The sequence below is a fragment of the Varroa jacobsoni genome, unplaced genomic scaffold (assembly GCF_002532875.2).
Source record: "Varroa jacobsoni isolate VJ856 unplaced genomic scaffold, vjacob_1.0 scaffold_698, whole genome shotgun sequence".
NCBI lineage: Eukaryota > Metazoa > Arthropoda > Arachnida > Mesostigmata > Varroidae > Varroa > Varroa jacobsoni.
In genome coordinates, this window is record NW_019213600.1 from 93,456 (window position 1) to 99,560 (window position 6,105).

A 6,105-nucleotide genomic window follows, 5' to 3' on the forward strand; every position below is an offset into this window, starting at 1 on the left:
CACATGCTCACTTCTATAAAAATTTCCCATTTATGGACCTATCCTGTTCGCCGGACTGTACATTGACAAACATCCGATAAGTATTTTAAGCGTAAGTTTTTGAACTTCGGAGAAATGCTAAACGTTACTGCAATTTGGTCACACTGAACTCGCGAATAACCGTTACCAAGGCACTTGATTTTGGGTGGGTAAGTCTAGTTGGTCTAAAACATAGAGATTCGGTGTATCATGCACCTGTAATTCCTGAAAACCTTACTTTACACACAGTACTAAACGTACCTTAAGGACACCTTAATCACTCCTCGGATCGTACACGCTCAAGGAAGTGAACTACAAAAACTACCCAACGGCGAATGGGAAAGATTCGATAGCGAACTTTCGATTCATAGCAAGCAGACCTTTTACGTTTAACTACTACGGGACCTGTAGGGCTTATTCTGCTTAGTATATCAACCGACAAGGACGAGCGCTTTTTTCTAAAGATATAACGTCAAACATGATAAAATTGAAAACGTACGGTTTAAGAACATTGTACACTTCAAATGATTGCGCCTATATCGGAAGTCTAAGAAGCCACCACCCAATGATCATAACCGGCTGGATCTGTCTTGAGCGACATAGAAATTATATAAGTATAGCCTGATTGTACGTTCGTGCCACATAAAATACAGTAGTACAAACTCAATTTTCTATCTTGAAATAACGAGAACACCGATGAGACATTAGAGGAGTCGTAAAAATTCAAGCTGACAACGGCTGGTAGTCACGTAACGACGTAACCGAACGCAAATGAATTACGTCTTTCAGCTCACGATTAAATAAAGCGGCATGCAGCAATTGTGCTGATAATTCACATACCTTAGTCAAAAAATATTAAAATCGGGATTGCATAATACTGAGCCCTAGTACTTACAGAGCGAAATAACCATTTATGACTATAAAGGCATAAACTTATAGCTAGAAAATGTTCTGCCCAGTCTAATAAAAGATTAATAAACGAAAGATGTGTAATTGAATTAACCAAATAGTTACTTTCTTAAAATCGATGACGGCTTGCCTAACTGTTAACTTGACATATATGCCCCACGTAAAGCTCGAAACTGCCCCATAAAATCGTAATTGAATCCAGACACCAGAAGATAGTCTTAGTACTAAACGTGCTGCTGTAATAAATTAGCCAATCATTACAAAGACCGGGCAAGCACACATATCGAATGCGCTTATATTTGTCTGCATATATGTTATTTCTATATGTGTTATCTGCGGTCTAAATCTGGGCCTTAATTAGGCCATTAACCGAGAGCTCTAAGATAGGAGATTTAAAATGCGTTAAGTTAATTCACACGACTGATATCACTCTATGTCCCTCGATCCTTCGGGTTCTACATTCGGTACCGCCATTGAGCATTCTATCAAGCGGCTGGCTTCTAAGACGAAACGCGATGTGTCCACAGCCGAATTCGAACCCAGAGCACCACGTGTCCCTGAAGTTTATCAGGCAAACACGTTGCCTACTATTTCGGAAATCTGAACGGTGTTATAATACAATTGAATAAAGAAACAAAAACACTATATCCATGATTTTCGATACACTAAATGTGCGTCAATTTATCTATGAGCGTATAAGGCAAGTGGAAGCCTAAATTTGCCGGTAAATTAATATTAACATGAAATTTGTCATCTTAGCATATTACTATTTTTTCTAAATATCATACCATGTCGTCTGCTAGCACGATTAGTGGCTCCTGATGAAAACAAAGAACTATTTCGATGGGAAATTGTCGATACCCAGCTTGAATTTAGCAAGACCATTATATATTTTGAAAAGCTCGGCATTTGGGTAGCTTCGAAAAAAAGTAAATCTTGATCGGCATTAAACGGGAAAATGTCCATGTGCTAGAGGCAAGTTTACTAGCGTCGTTGTGCGAAGGAATCTCATCAGAGAAACGATACAGCCTTATTAACGTCGTACTCTCTGAACTTGAAGTTATACGTATAAACCGAATGTGACGTCTCCACGTCGAGAGGCCGGCAGCGTTGCTGGGTTTTTCCGGATGAATTGTTGCTTTCGCCCAGATCACCATATGTTATTATGCATTTTATCCTCGCGCGACGGATCGTAGCGTCAACTGATAGCGCCGTTTTATATGACGTTACTGAATAATTATGAGTCAGCTTACTTTCACGGGAAGTTCGATAAAAACGTCACTAAATGTACATCCCTAATCGACAACCCTTAGTACACAATCGCCTACAAGACGTATCAAAAAACTAAACATTTTGCATTCTGACTTCCAATGGCTTTTTCACTTAATACCTCATTTACGTCGTGTAGGAAATACAATAATCTACAACATTTATGTAAAAAAAGGTGCCATTTAAATCATAATAGTCATTGGTTAAGCAAAGTCAAGGGTATCTGCAAGCGAGTAGAGTATACTATCTTTTGCAGATGGATTTCCAGCACCTTTTTCAGGAAGGGGCATTTGAATTTATTAAAGGGCACGGCAGGCAATTCCTCTAGATCTAATTTGTTAGTGTCAGCTGCCGTCGGTGCTATTGCTGTCTAGGAAAAACTTCGTGCTATTTTTTGAAAATACATTTTGCGGCTGAGCGCTATGCCTACATTCTCAGATCCTATTTATCTACTTATGCTTTATTTCTGCAATTTTTTTTACTATTCAAAAGCTCTTTCTTTATCAGCTGCAACAGTAGCTCAAACTTCTCAAAGATGCGTGTTCCAGGCGAAAAGGAGTTCATTTTCGACATTTTCTATGCTATGCAGTTCAAACACTACTGACAAAAAAAACATTTGCCACTCAAAGGACCGGTCAAAAGTGGTTTGCAAGATTTCAAAACGGTGTCCAAGAGCTAGAGAATGCCCCTACTGGAGTTGACTGAGTTTGGTGACAACCACCTAAAAGCTCCTTTGAAGGAAGATTTGGAAAAATATTTCGTATAATTGGCCAAAAAGAACGGCTACAGTCATATGGCCGTCGTTAACAAACTGAGTCCCTTGGATATACGTAAACATTTCGAGCTTGTATACATCGCGAACTCTTTGAATCCAACAAGAAGTTACGGTTTAACTCTATATCTTAACGCCTCCTGTAGTATCGAAGTTCATGCGGTCACAATAACCTGTTTTTGCACCGAATTTTCGCCGGCGATAAGAAATGGTGTGTGTACGTCAACACGGACCAGAGATCAGAATGGGTAGCTGCACTAAAGCAATTCAAGACTTTGGGTTTATCCAAATCTTCTTCTACAAAAGGCTCTGTGTTGGTGTTTTGAACTACCTAGAAATTACTTCGTGTGAAGCAGGCAATTGAACGGTACGTCTGTTTGCTTTGTATTGCGTTACATTGGGTCACATTCCCAATAGAGGACATAGCAGGCTATCCTGCCCCAGGACGATGTGAGATCATACGAAGTAAACATCTTTAAAGCTGCCCTGCTAGAATTCGAATGGAAACTTTTATTGCATCCTCCGTAGTTTCTGGGCGTTACGCCAACGGATCTTCACCTTATCTTCAACAATGCCTTCAACAATTAAACTTAAAACATACTTGTACCTTCCTCTTTGAGAAGAAATACACTATCTTCTGGCGAAACGGCGTGTGTCATTTGGTAGAAAGATGGCAAAAAGACGATACATGTCATAATAACTTACTGTCACAGGACTAAGCCATGAAGCACCTTACTGTGACATTAAAAAAGCGCAACTTTCATTCCAACCTAACAAAGAAGCAAATTTTTCAAATATAGATAGTACAGGTCTTGGCTTCTAACACATGGTGTGTTGTTATTATATTATATTATATCTAATGTATTGTTATCGTATTTATCATGTATCGTATTTTAATGAATCAAGAATTATGACAATTGTTTAAATTATTTCTCTTAGTAATCAAGGCTCATAGAGGTTTTATGAAATATAGATTTAAACGCTATTTTCGAAAATAAGTAGTACTTCTAACTTCAGTCGATGCCCAAATGAGTAAATTTGGCCTTACCGTATTATTGAAACAGTTGAGCCACGCTGGTTAGCATCATGTTGATATGAGGATAGGAAGATGGTACATGCGACATCTTGGATGAAAAGACTGTTTACGAGACGTTTTGTTTCTACGAAGGCTATGAATTTTACTAGAACATTTCTTTTTGATCTCATTATATTTTCTCCGTCCTAATGAATGTAATTTCATCAATCATCTTAAAACTTATTTGAGCCTCGACCACAAATCTACACTATCACTGTGTAGATTGTTTTTGGTTCAACATATGTACAAAACCGTTTGACGTATAAATTATTTCCTATACAAAAAGTTTGTAAAATCCAGCTGGAAAGTGTTATTGCAGAGCTGTAGCTTCTGACTTGTTTAGTATGTAGTGACATATAAACCTTTAACTGCTTTCTAAAACTTAAGACCTGGGCCATTTACGCCACAACCTTACAATGTCCGAGGAGTAAAACTGGGCATTTTTTGACAGATTATTTGAGATGAAGCTTACGCATAAAAAGTCTAGCAAACCCGTTCGCATACCTTTCGTTGGTTACAAGTTTATACATTTCTGACATCACCTACGTATATTCTTACTGAAAGTGGCGGTGGCAAACGATACGTCAGAGGGTTTCTATACAATACATATATAAAAAGACATTATCCAGACGGCGCACTAGTCCGCTGAAAATACTAAGTATTTGCATGAACTTCAAAGTTCTATTGCTGAAAAAGGTTTTGAACCAAGCTACCAAGAGGCTCTCTGCTTCAGAGTGCCGAGCACCGACCAGCAGCTTTGAATATGCGACGTCAGAGTTGAAGTCGGATTATATAGCGTCGAAGCACTGGGTGTTGTTGTACTCGGCTGTACAGTCGGAAAAATTGTCCAGTATCCTAATTCATATACGGAAACACCGCCATACCTAGCGGTTAGTTTTTTCGGCTGTGATACCGAACGTTAGCCACGGCCATGAAACTGTAGCCGCATAGATTGGCTTGAATCCATCTACATCAAAGTCAGATGATACAAGAGCGCTGAAAACTATAATAATAATAATAAATTGGCCCAAGGTGAAGAATACAAACTGAATAAACTACCGCAAGTCAATGTGTTGATTTACTTTTTTTCTGTCAATGCCCGACACACTGGCTTCGTAAAACACAGGCCAGTTGTGCTGTTTCATTGAATGACTATCTGTTAGGTGAACCTAAGTTCTACCTTCATGTTTAAATCGAAATTTACTTTTTACACGATCGCCTACGGCTAGATGGAAGCCGGGAGCACCATTTGGTTATTTTCCATTTTTATATTTGTTATATTTATAATATTTTTTATACTTGATATTATCGTATGACTAAATTTTATGGTAACATGTCGCCCTCTCTTTATCCCCTTCGAGACAACTTCAATGGATCCTGAAAGTTTTGCGTATTAATGTTCCGTCAACTAGCAATAGATACGTTACGTCCGTCAATTTAACATAACAAGAAATGTGATTATCCTGGTCATATTACGTCACCGCTTACGTCTGCAGTCTTTTTGACGTCCTGCGCTTTCCCTTAGCAGAAACAGGCACAGAATGGCGGTAGTGACAAACTTCATACTGATGCTGTCACTGAAATCGAAAGTTCCCGTGATCATTCAACGATCACGCATCACTTTCGGAACAAGCATGAGGTATCAACATAATCCTATATGTCAGCATTCTGGGGTAACTATCTCGTTAGAAAAAGGCTTTAACGATTCGCAGCTAATTCATTTAAAGTAATTACAATGTTCGTCAATGGAACCAACCGAGTTGTGAAGTCGTCAGAGCTTCACTCGCTACCGTGGACAGTCTTTCCATAGACTTCAGACTCTATCCTATTAGAGCGCACCATTTTCCAATGAGTTCAAGAAGTTAGGACTGGCTAAAGTTATATATAGTCCCGATAACTGGAAAAGTAACTAAATAGCTCTGCTGAATTGTTAAGCGAGATTTAGCAGATTCTTTTGCTGTTTCAGTTATAACGCTGCGCAGACTGCGCAAAAATTCGTAGCATACGTCTTAAACCAAAACTAGAGGTATATTCATTGTGCTTAATGAAAGAAGAAGTATAA